The following is a 13,491-nucleotide window of genomic DNA, read 5'->3' as shown; positions in this document are numbered from 1 at the left end:
CTGCACGTTGCCACTGAACATGTAAGTGGCCGGCCGGTGGTGCAGTGGTGAGGTCCGCACCTCCTGGGTCTGTGGCCCAGTATGGGCTGGGTGGAATCCTCGGTTTGGGCCTCCTCACCACTGCTTCAGTTGTTCTGGTGCAGGCGTCCGAGGTAGAGTAGAGGCAGATGGGATGGGACGTTGGACAGGGCCAGACTTCCACAGCAAATACAGGAGCATTGCCAGCAGATGTGAGCACAGCAATGCACTTGTGCCAAAACAAAACCAATTAAAAGTTGCAAAGAATAGAAAAACTGAAGCTAAGGAAAAAAAAAAAACAAAAAAACAGGAGCTTGCCATTACGAAGAATAGGATCTCTGTGAATAACCTTAGCAAAACAGGTGAATTCTATGTTAATTCAAAAACTAGCAAACCTTTGGGGAAAGAAACTCAAGAAGACACAAGAAAAAAAAAGATATCGAGGGATCTAGGAATGGAAGGATTAACACACTTGAAAGGTTCATACCGCAGTAAGGAATCTCTGGATTCCATGCAATCCCAGTCAAAGTTGCAGCAGTATTTGCCACAGAGAAGAAGAGAGAATCCTAAAGTTTCTAGCCAGCAACACGAGACCCTGACTAGGCAAAGGAATCCTCAGGAAAACAAACAAAGCAGCACGTGTCACAATTTCTGATTTCAACATAGAGGACGAAGCGCTAGGTACCGAAACGGCACAGTCTGGGCCCCAAAACAGGCATGAAGACCCATGCAAAACAATTGAGAGCCCAGAGCCCAACTCAAACTTACATGGACAGCCCATTTTGGACCAGGGAGCCAAGTGGAGACAGCGGAGAAAGGAGAGTCTCTACAATAAACGGTGCTGGGAAGCCTGCACAGCCACATGGAACACAACGAGAGTACACCATGCTGTTACACCTGGCACACACACCACCTGAAATGGATTAAAGCCTTGAATGGCAGACTTGAAACCGAGAACCTTGTAGGAGAAGACCTAGGCAGAGTGCTCTTTGCCATCTGTCTGAGCCGCCTATTGGGAAGAAGCATGTCTGACTGGGCAAGGGCAACAAAGGAAACAAGAAACAAACGGGACCACATCAAATGCACACACTTCTGCCAGTCAAGGAAACCATCAACTGAATACTAAGACACCACAACAATTGGGAGAGGATGTTTGCAAACCACACATCGGACAAGGGGTGAAAAGCCCAAAGATACAATCAACTCGCACGTCTCCACAAGAAAAAAAACAAGCCAATGAAAACCTGGTCAAAAGATGGAAGCAGAGATTTCTCCGAAGAAGACAGAAAGAGGGCCAGTAGGTGCATGAAAACTTGTTCACCATCATTAAGTCTCAGGAAAATGCAAATCCAAACTGCAAGGACATGGCAGCTCACTGTGGTCAGCATGGCTAGAAGGAAGCAGACAGGAAATAACAAGTGTCAGAGAGGAGGTGGAGAGAAGGGAAGCCTCCTGCACTGCTGGTGGGAGTGTAACCCGGTGCAGCCACGATGCCAAAGGTGTGCAACTGCCTCAGAAATTTAAGCATCCATGTCCCGTATGACCCAGCTATTAACCTGCCGCTTGTTTATCCAAAAAAGTCAGAAAGACTACCGCATGAAGACATGTGCATGGCTGTGTTCACCACAGTCTTACTCCTGATATCCAAGGCTTGGAAAGCACCCTGGTGTCCAGCAAGGGATGATTGGAGAAGGAAGATGGGCTATAGCCACACAATGGTATACCACTCAGCCGGAACAAATGATGCAATCCAGCCATTTGTGACCACCAGAATGGCTGTGAGGGTTTTAGGGGAAGTGTAACAAGCCCCAGTGAGAAATTCAAATACCATAGAATCTCACTTACAAGGAGAAGAAAAAGCAAGCACTAACCAACAGGTGGCACTGAACATTTGTATGCGGGCTCCCAGAGGCAAAGAGGGGCGGTGACGGAGGGTGAAAGAGAAGATTAGGCACAAGTGTGTGGTGAGGGCCTGTGATTAGTCTTACACTGGTGAAGATGATGTAAGCTACACAGAAGTCTAAAGCAATGAGGATGTGAATCTGGAAGTTATAGTACGTTCTAAGGCAGGGTCATGGCTATAAATTCACCTCAAATCAAAAATCCACAAAGGGGTCCAGAATGATGTCATAAAGCTTTGGGGGCGGAAAGAGTTTACAGAAGGTGAACTTCCAAGGATGGAAAATCACCTCCAAATGCTTACAGATGCTACAGAAAGGCAGACCATTCCAAATAGGTGAAGAGGAATACTACGAAGAGAACATGATCAGTCCTAAACCCATGAACGAACGGAAAATGTTACCGTCCATGATGTTATTACTAATCACCTTCACGAATAATCCAAACAGGCCCACGTCTTCCCAAGTTCAGGCAAAAGGTTGGTCCAAAAGTACAATTCAGGGCCGGCCCTGTGGTGGAGCAGGGAAGTGCCCACATTCCGCTTGGGCGGCCCGGGCCTCACTGTTTCACATTACGAGTGCATATCACATTAGTAGTGTTAGGAAATATAGATTTCATGGTATGGTGCGGGCAGAGATCATAAATAAGCAGCAATTGTGAGGATACGTTATCAATACGCACAAGAAAAGGAACCATAAGAATATTGCAATCTATGGAAGTATCTGGTACACTTCCCAAAGGCAGAAGGAAGGAAAACATGTGACCTGCCAAGGTGGAATTGGCAGAGTGCCACGAGATGACACCATCATTGTGCGTCAGAACATTCCCTGGGCAACTTCAACTTGTGAGGGAGTCCAGGACTTTTTCTGGGTAAGGTCCACCCATTTTGCCATCTACCCAAGATATAAGAGATAAAACCCAGGATAATCTTACAGGAGTGAAACCAGTGTCTAGAGAGAATGTAGGAGCCCTTTCGAAGTTCAAGGAGAAAGATAGAAACTGACAACAATTGCAGAAAAAGGAAAACTATCCTACCTAGACAGGGTGAGGAGTCAGACTGGTCTGAGATGGCTGTGAAACTCTGTGTGCACGGAGGTTGTCAGGACAACTTCGAATTTTGAGGTCGCTTATGACATCACGGTGAACATGCCCCCCAGGGTGGCCGCATGGTTACAGTCTGAGGATTGGCCTAGGCTAGGCTATTAAAGGGACAGATACCCAGAAACAGGTTTGGCAAACAGAAAGCAGGCACAGAAACTAGAAGAGATAAAACAGAGTCTGATGCAAGGGATAAGAAAGGAACCCTAGGCCACAAGTGAGAATAGAGGGACAAGCACGGAGAGGAGAACATTGTCATCTATTCAAGTCTATGGGGAGGTCATGCTGATTCAAGCTTGCAACTTCATTGGAAACAAGTGGCCGGACTTGGGGTTCATCACACCTACAGTGCCCTTGTGCCTTAAGCATAATGCAAAGTCAAGAAAGATGTCTTGAGGACATTGAAGAGAAGAATCGATGCCTCCTTTCCAAGGCCCATAGCATTCTTTGAAGGTCAGTCTCTTTTTCCGAAGCTCTGGTGTCACGTGGGCCCACTGGGCACATGGTAATGTGTCCCAAGAGATGTCTAGGAAGCCTTGAAGGAATGGAGCCCTGTCACGCTTGGGGTATGTCTCTTTGTTTGGAAGTGCTCTACAAGGGTGCTGAAAAGCACCCTCTTCCACAGGGCTTCGTTCCTTCGTGAAGGCTGCCCTCCCAGGCTAGTGTGCTCTGTTTGCCTCCATCGAAATTCTCTCCCCCTACCTCTTGCCGTAGAAGGATTATTGATTATGTGTTTTGACACCATATGTAAGGAAGTTGCACGAAAATTAGAACTTTACAGTTGTGTTTCAAGAAAAATACACAGGCCAGGGTAGAGGATGTAGGGCAAACAAATGGCCCACCCTATAAAAATTAAGTAAGCCCGTATCTGGACGGAATCTAGGGGAACGTTCAAGGATCAGGGGTCAAGTTCGAAACTTCCCAAATCCGGAAAAGAGACAGAAAAATCTCTTTCCTGGAGAGTGGAATTCATCCGATTTGTCTAAGTTGTCTTGGAAACATTGTGTCCGTGAAGGGGGTTGCCAGGACCACCTCGAATTTGGAGTTTCTGATCTCAGGATGTCAAACCAACCCACATGACCACGTGTTCTCAGGGCTTAGTTTGACCCAGGCTAGGATAGCCAAGAGTCCTACAAGTGACCGGTGCAAATTCAAGGACAACAACCAAGAGTCACGAAAGCACTCACACCTCACCCTAGAGAACATACAGCGATTAAAGAAATACAAACTAATCACTTGGAATGAAGGAGAACGGACTGAGAAGCATGTCTAAGGGAGATAGCTGAGAAAGACCATGACGAGTATACTATGGAAAAGAAAAAGAGGACCCAGAAAATGGAAGGTGAACAGAAATCACACCTGAATTATCCACAATGAAAGATGATGTCCGTCTTTAGACAGACTCTGCTGGAACGTTTGAAAGTCAGAGAAATTCACAAGCCAAAAAACGGCAGCGAAGGTCAAGCATGGGCTAACTGGGAAGGGTGAGTTATGAGACTGCTCCAAGCAGGCTCTGAAACCTGTATCCATGAAGCATGCTGGACCTCAGAGACACACTTATGACAAATCCTCTGACATCACAATGGACCCGAAAAACAACCTAGCCTCATCTACACAGTGCTAGAGTTGGGCTCACTAGTATATTTAACTCCCATTGCACTCAACTGCACGTTGCCACTGAACATGTAAGTGGCCGGCCGGTGGTGCAGTGGTGAGGTCCGCACCTCCTGGGTCTGTGGCCCAGTATGGGCTGGGTGGAATCCTCGGTTTGGGCCTCCTCACCACTGCTTCAGTTGTTCTGGTGCAGGCGTCCGAGGTAGAGTAGAGGCAGATGGGATGGGACGTTGGACAGGGCCAGACTTCCACAGCAAATACAGGAGCATTGCCAGCAGATGTGAGCACAGCAATGCACTTGTGCCAAAACAAAACCAATTAAAAGTTGCAAAGAATAGAAAAACTGAAGCTAAGGAAAAAAAAAAAACAAAAAAACAGGAGCTTGCCATTACGAAGAATAGGATCTCTGTGAATAACCTTAGCAAAACAGGTGAATTCTATGTTAATTCAAAAACTAGCAAACCTTTGGGGAAAGAAACTCAAGAAGACACAAGAAAAAAAAAGATATCGAGGGATCTAGGAATGGAAGGATTAACACACTTGAAAGGTTCATACCGCAGTAAGGAATCTCTGGATTCCATGCAATCCCAGTCAAAGTTGCAGCAGTATTTGCCACAGAGAAGAAGAGAGAATCCTAAAGTTTCTAGCCAGCAACACGAGACCCTGACTAGGCAAAGGAATCCTCAGGAAAACGAACAAAGCAGCACGTGTCACAATTTCTGATTTCAACATAGAGGACGAAGCGCTAGGTACCGAAACGGCACAGTCTGGGCCCCAAAACAGGCATGAAGACCCATGCAAAACAATTGAGAGCCCAGAGCCCAACTCAAACTTACATGGACAGCCCATTTTGGACCAGGGAGCCAAGTGGAGACAGCGGAGAAAGGAGAGTCTCTACAATAAACGGTGCTGGGAAGCCTGCACAGCCACATGGAACACAACGAGAGTACACCATGCTGTTACACCTGGCACACACACCACCTGAAATGGATTAAAGCCTTGAATGGCAGACTTGAAACCGAGAACCTTGTAGGAGAAGACCTAGGCAGAGTGCTCTTTGCCATCTGTCTGAGCCGCCTATTGGGAAGAAGCATGTCTGACTGGGCAAGGGCAACAAAGGAAACAAGAAACAAACGGGACCACATCAAATGCACACACTTCTGCCAGTCAAGGAAACCATCAACTGAATACTAAGACACCACAACAATTGGGAGAGGATGTTTGCAAACCACACATCGGACAAGGGGTGAAAAGCCCAAAGATACAATCAACTCGCACGTCTCCACAAGAAAAAAAACAAGCCAATGAAAACCTGGTCAAAAGATGGAAGCAGAGATTTCTCCGAAGAAGACAGAAAGAGGGCCAGTAGGTGCATGAAAACTTGTTCACCATCATTAAGTCTCAGGAAAATGCAAATCCAAACTGCAAGGACATGGCAGCTCACTGTGGTCAGCATGGCTAGAAGGAAGCAGACAGGAAATAACAAGTGTCAGAGAGGAGGTGGAGAGAAGGGAAGCCTCCTGCACTGCTGGTGGGAGTGTAACCCGGTGCAGCCACGATGCCAAAGGTGTGGAACTGCCTCAGAAATTTAAGCATCCATGTCCCGTATGACCCAGCTATTAACCTGCCGCTTGTTTATCCAAAAAAGTCAGAAAGACTACCGCATGAAGACATGTGCATGGCTGTGTTCACCACAGTCTTACTCCTGATATCCAAGGCTTGGAAAGCACCCTGGTGTCCAGCAAGGGATGATTGGAGAAGGAAGATGGGCTATAGCCACACAATGGTATACCACTCAGCCGGAACAAATGATGCAATCCAGCCATTTGTGACCACCAGAATGGCTGTGAGGGTTTTAGGGGAAGTGTAACAAGCCCCAGTGAGAAATTCAAATACCATAGAATCTCACTTACAAGGAGAAGAAAAAGCAAGCACTAACCAACAGGTGGCACTGAACATTTGTATGCGGGCTCCCAGAGGCAAAGAGGGGCGGTGACGGAGGGTGAAAGAGAAGATTAGGCACAAGTGTGTGGTGAGGGCCTGTGATTAGTCTTACACTGGTGAAGATGATGTAAGCTACACAGAAGTCTAAAGCAATGAGGATGTGAATCTGGAAGTTATAGTACGTTCTAAGGCAGGGTCATGGCTATAAATTCACCTCAAATCAAAAATCCACAAAGGGGTCCAGAATGATGTCATAAAGCTTTGGGGGCGGAAAGAGTTTACAGAAGGTGAACTTCCAAGGATGGAAAATCACCTCCAAATGCTTACAGATGCTAGAGAAAGGCAGACCATTCCAAATAGGTGAAGAGGAATACTACGAAGAGAACATGATCAGTCCTAAACCCATGAACGAACGGAAAATGTTACCGTCCATGATGTTATTACTAATCACCCTCACGAATAATTCAAACAGGCCCACGTCTCCCCAAGTTCAGGCAAAAGGTTGGTCCAAAAGTACAATTCAGGGCCGGCCCTGTGGTGGAGCAGGGAAGTGCCCACATTCCGCTTGGGCGGCCCGGGCCTCACTGTTTCACATTACGAGTGCATATCACATTAGTAGTGTTAGGAAATATAGATTTCATGGTATGGTGCGGGCAGAGATCATAAATAAGCAGCAATTGTGAGGATACGTTATCAATACGCACAAGAAAAGGAACCATAAGAATATTGCAATCTATGGAAGTATCTGGTACACTTCCCAAAGGCAGAAGGAAGGAAAACATGTGACCTGCCAAGGTGGAATTGGCAGAGTGCCACGAGATGACACCATCATTGTGCGTCAGAACATTCCCTGGGCAACTTCAACTTGTGAGGGAGTCCAGGACTTTTTCTGGGTAAGGTCCACCCATTTTGCCATCTACCCAAGATATAAGAGATAAAACCCAGGATAATCTTACAGGAGTGAAACCAGTGTCTAGAGAGAATGTAGGAGCCCTTTCGAAGTTCAAGGAGAAAGATAGAAACTGACAACAATTGCAGAAAAAGGAAAACTATCCTACCTAGACAGGGTGAGGAGTCAGACTGGTCTGAGATGGCTGTGAAACTCTGTGTGCACGGAGGTTGTCAGGACAACTTCGAATTTTGAGGTCGCTTATGACATCACGGTGAACATGCCCCCCAGGGTGGCCGCATGGTTACAGTCTGAGGATTGGCCTAGGCTAGGCTATTAAAGGGACAGATACCCAGAAACAGGTTTGGCAAACAGAAAGCAGGCACAGAAACTAGAAGAGATAAAACAGAGTCTGATGCAAGGGATAAGAAAGGAACCCTAGGCCACAAGTGAGAATAGAGGGACAAGCACGGAGAGGAGAACATTGTCATCTATTCAAGTCTATGGGGAGGTCATGCTGATTCAAGCTTGCAACTTCATTGGAAACAAGTGGCCGGACTTGGGGTTCATCACACCTACAGTGCCCTTGTGCCTTAAGCATAATGCAAAGTCAAGAAAGATGTCTTGAGGACATTGAAGAGAAGAATCGATGCCTCCTTTCCAAGGCCCATAGCATTCTTTGAAGGTCAGTCTCTTTTTCCGAAGCTCTGGTGTCACGTGGGCCCACTGGGCACATGGTAATGTGTCCCAAGAGATGTCTAGGAAGCCTTGAAGGAATGGAGCCCTGTCACGCTTGGGGTATGTCTCTTTGTTTGGAAGTGCTCTACAAGGGTGCTGAAAAGCACCCTCTTCCACAGGGCTTCGTTCCTTCGTGAAGGCTGCCCTCCCAGGCTAGTGTGCTCTGTTTGCCTCCATCGAAATTCTCTCCCCCTACCTCTTGCCGTAGAAGGATTATTGATTATGTGTTTTGACACCATATGTAAGGAAGTTGCACGAAAATTAGAACTTTACAGTTGTGTTTCAAGAAAAATACACAGGCCAGGGTAGAGGATGTAGGGCAAACAAATGGCCCACCCTATAAAAATTAAGTAAGCCCGTATCTGGACGGAATCTAGGGGAACGTTCAAGGATCAGGGGTCAAGTTCGAAACTTCCCAAATCCGGAAAAGAGACAGAAAAATCTCTTTCCTGGAGAGTGGAATTCATCCGATTTGTCTAAGTTGTCTTGGAAACATTGTGTCCGTGAAGGGGGTTGCCAGGACCACCTCGAATTTGGAGTTTCTGATCTCAGGATGTCAAACCAACCCACATGACCACGTGTTCTCAGGGCTTAGTTTGACCCAGGCTAGGATAGCCAAGAGTCCTACAAGTGACCGGTGCAAATTCAAGGACAACAACCAAGAGTCACGAAAGCACTCACACCTCACCCTAGAGAACATACAGCGATTAAAGAAATACAAACTAATCACTTGGAATGAAGGAGAACGGACTGAGAAGCATGTCTAAGGGAGATAGCTGAGAAAGACCATGACGAGTATACTATGGAAAAGAAAAAGAGGACCCAGAAAATGGAAGGTGAACAGAAATCACACCTGAATTATCCACAATGAAAGATGATGTCCGTCTTTAGACAGACTCTGCTGGAACGTTTGAAAGTCAGAGAAATTCACAAGCCAAAAAACGGCAGCGAAGGTCAAGCATGGGCTAACTGGGAAGGGTGAGTTATGAGACTGCTCCAAGCAGGCTCTGAAACCTGTATCCATGAAGCATGCTGGACCTCAGAGACACACTTATGACAAATCCTCTGACATCACAATGGACCCGAAAAACAACCTAGCCTCATCTACACAGTGCTAGAGTTGGGCTCACTAGTATATTTAACTCCCATTGCACTCAACTGCACGTTGCCACTGAACATGTAAGTGGCCGGCCGGTGGTGCAGTGGTGAGGTCCGCACCTCCTGGGTCTGTGGCCCAGTATGGGCTGGGTGGAATCCTCGGTTTGGGCCTCCTCACCACTGCTTCAGTTGTTCTGGTGCAGGCGTCCGAGGTAGAGTAGAGGCAGATGGGATGGGACGTTGGACAGGGCCAGACTTCCACAGCAAATACAGGAGCATTGCCAGCAGATGTGAGCACAGCAATGCACTTGTGCCAAAACAAAACCAATTAAAAGTTGCAAAGAATAGAAAAACTGAAGCTAAGGAAAAAAAAAAAACAAAAAAACAGGAGCTTGCCATTACGAAGAATAGGATCTCTGTGAATAACCTTAGCAAAACAGGTGAATTCTATGTTAATTCAAAAACTAGCAAACCTTTGGGGAAAGAAACTCAAGAAGACACAAGAAAAAAAAAGATATCGAGGGATCTAGGAATGGAAGGATTAACACACTTGAAAGGTTCATACCGCAGTAAGGAATCTCTGGATTCCATGCAATCCCAGTCAAAGTTGCAGCAGTATTTGCCACAGAGAAGAAGAGAGAATCCTAAAGTTTCTAGCCAGCAACACGAGACCCTGACTAGGCAAAGGAATCCTCAGGAAAACGAACAAAGCAGCACGTGTCACAATTTCTGATTTCAACATAGAGGACGAAGCGCTAGGTACCGAAACGGCACAGTCTGGGCCCCAAAACAGGCATGAAGACCCATGCAAAACAATTGAGAGCCCAGAGCCCAACTCAAACTTACATGGACAGCCCATTTTGGACCAGGGAGCCAAGTGGAGACAGCGGAGAAAGGAGAGTCTCTACAATAAACGGTGCTGGGAAGCCTGCACAGCCACATGGAACACAACGAGAGTACACCATGCTGTTACACCTGGCACACACACCACCTGAAATGGATTAAAGCCTTGAATGGCAGACTTGAAACCGAGAACCTTGTAGGAGAAGACCTAGGCAGAGTGCTCTTTGCCATCTGTCTGAGCCGCCTATTGGGAAGAAGCATGTCTGACTGGGCAAGGGCAACAAAGGAAACAAGAAACAAACGGGACCACATCAAATGCACACACTTCTGCCAGTCAAGGAAACCATCAACTGAATACTAAGACACCACAACAATTGGGAGAGGATGTTTGCAAACCACACATCGGACAAGGGGTGAAAAGCCCAAAGATACAATCAACTCGCACGTCTCCACAAGAAAAAAAACAAGCCAATGAAAACCTGGTCAAAAGATGGAAGCAGAGATTTCTCCGAAGAAGACAGAAAGAGGGCCAGTAGGTGCATGAAAACTTGTTCACCATCATTAAGTCTCAGGAAAATGCAAATCCAAACTGCAAGCACATGGCAGCTCACTGTGGTCAGCATGGCTAGAAGGAAGCAGACAGGAAATAACAAGTGTCAGAGAGGAGGTGGAGAGAAGGGAAGCCTCCTGCACTGCTGGTGGGAGTGTAACCCGGTGCAGCCACGATGCCAAAGGTGTGGAACTGCCTCAGAAATTTAAGCATCCATGTCCCGTATGACCCAGCTATTAACCTGCCGCTTGTTTATCCAAAAAAGTCAGAAAGACTACCGCATGAAGACATGTGCATGGCTGTGTTCACCACAGTCTTACTCCTGATATCCAAGGCTTGGAAAGCACCCTGGTGTCCAGCAAGGGATGATTGGAGAAGGAAGATGGGCTATAGCCACACAATGGTATACCACTCAGCCGGAACAAATGATGCAATCCAGCCATTTGTGACCACCAGAATGGCTGTGAGGGTTTTAGGGGAAGTGTAACAAGCCCCAGTGAGAAATTCAAATACCATAGAATCTCACTTACAAGGAGAAGAAAAAGCAAGCACTAACCAACAGGTGGCACTGAACATTTGTATGCGGGCTCCCAGAGGCAAAGAGGGGCGGTGACGGAGGGTGAAAGAGAAGATTAGGCACAAGTGTGTGGTGAGGGCCTGTGATTAGTCTTACACTGGTGAAGATGATGTAAGCTACACAGAAGTCTAAAGCAATGAGGATGTGAATCTGGAAGTTATAGTACGTTCTAAGGCAGGGTCATGGCTATAAATTCACCTCAAATCAAAAATCCACAAAGGGGTCCAGAATGATGTCATAAAGCTTTGGGGGCGGAAAGAGTTTACAGAAGGTGAACTTCCAAGGATGGAAAATCACCTCCAAATGCTTACAGATGCTACAGAAAGGCAGACCATTCCAAATAGGTGAAGAGGAATACTACGAAGAGAACATGATCAGTCCTAAACCCATGAACGAACGGAAAATGTTACCGTCCATGATGTTATTACTAATCACCTTCACGAATAATCCAAACAGGCCCACGTCTTCCCAAGTTCAGGCAAAAGGTTGGTCCAAAAGTACAATTCAGGGCCGGCCCTGTGGTGGAGCAGGGAAGTGCCCACATTCCGCTTGGGCGGCCCGGGCCTCACTGTTTCACATTACGAGTGCATATCACATTAGTAGTGTTAGGAAATATAGATTTCATGGTATGGTGCGGGCAGAGATCATAAATAAGCAGCAATTGTGAGGATACGTTATCAATACGCACAAGAAAAGGAACCATAAGAATATTGCAATCTATGGAAGTATCTGGTACACTTCCCAAAGGCAGAAGGAAGGAAAACTTGTGACCTGCCAAGGTGGAATTGGCAGAGTGCCACGAGATGACACCATCATTGTGCGTCAGAACATTCCCTGGGCAACTTCAACTTGTGAGGGAGTCCAGGACTTTTTCTGGGTAAGGTCCACCCATTTTGCCATCTACCCAAGATATAAGAGATAAAACCCAGGATAATCTTACAGGAGTGAAACCAGTGTCTAGAGAGAATGTAGGAGCCCTTTCGAAGTTCAAGGAGAAAGATAGAAACTGACAACAATTGCAGAAAAAGGAAAACTATCCTACCTAGACAGGGTGAGGAGTCAGACTGGTCTGAGATGGCTGTGAAACTCTGTGTGCACGGAGGTTGTCAGGACAACTTCGAATTTTGAGGTCGCTTATGACATCACGGTGAACATGCCCCCCAGGGTGGCCGCATGGTTACAGTCTGAGGATTGGCCTAGGCTAGGCTATTAAAGGGACAGATACCCAGAAACAGGTTTGGCAAACAGAAAGCAGGCACAGAAACTAGAAGAGATAAAACAGAGTCTGATGCAAGGGATAAGAAAGGAACCCTAGGCCACAAGTGAGAATAGAGGGACAAGCACGGAGAGGAGAACATTGTCATCTATTCAAGTCTATGGGGAGGTCATGCTGATTCAAGCTTGCAACTTCATTGGAAACAAGTGGCCGGACTTGGGGTTCATCACACCTACAGTGCCCTTGTGCCTTAAGCATAATGCAAAGTCAAGAAAGATGTCTTGAGGACATTGAAGAGAAGAATCGATGCCTCCTTTCCAAGGCCCATAGCATTCTTTGAAGGTCAGTCTCTTTTTCCGAAGCTCTGGTGTCACGTGGGCCCACTGGGCACATGGTAATGTGTCCCAAGAGATGTCTAGGAAGCCTTGAAGGAATGGAGCCCTGTCACGCTTGGGGTATGTCTCTTTGTTTGGAAGTGCTCTACAAGGGTGCTGAAAAGCACCCTCTTCCACAGGGCTTCGTTCCTTCGTGAAGGCTGCCCTCCCAGGCTAGTGTGCTCTGTTTGCCTCCATCGAAATTCTCTCCCCCTACCTCTTGCCGTAGAAGGATTATTGATTATGTGTTTTGACACCATATGTAAGGAAGTTGCACGAAAATTAGAACTTTACAGTTGTGTTTCAAGAAAAATACACAGGCCAGGGTAGAGGATGTAGGGCAAACAAATGGCCCACCCTATAAAAATTAAGTAAGCCCGTATCTGGACGGAATCTAGGGGAACGTTCAAGGATCAGGGGTCAAGTTCGAAACTTCCCAAATCCGGAAAAGAGACAGAAAAATCTCTTTCCTGGAGAGTGGAATTCATCCGATTTGTCTAAGTTGTCTTGGAAACATTGTGTCCGTGAAGGGGGTTGCCAGGACCACCTCGAATTTGGAGTTTCTGATCTCAGGATGTCAAACCAACCCACATGACCACGTGTTCTCAGGGCTTAGTTTGACCCAGGCTAGGA

Source organism: Equus asinus, chromosome 25 (genome assembly GCF_041296235.1).
Source record: "Equus asinus isolate D_3611 breed Donkey chromosome 25, EquAss-T2T_v2, whole genome shotgun sequence".
Classification (NCBI taxonomy): Eukaryota; Metazoa; Chordata; class Mammalia; order Perissodactyla; family Equidae; genus Equus; species Equus asinus.
Note: the sequence above shows the minus strand (reverse complement) of the source record.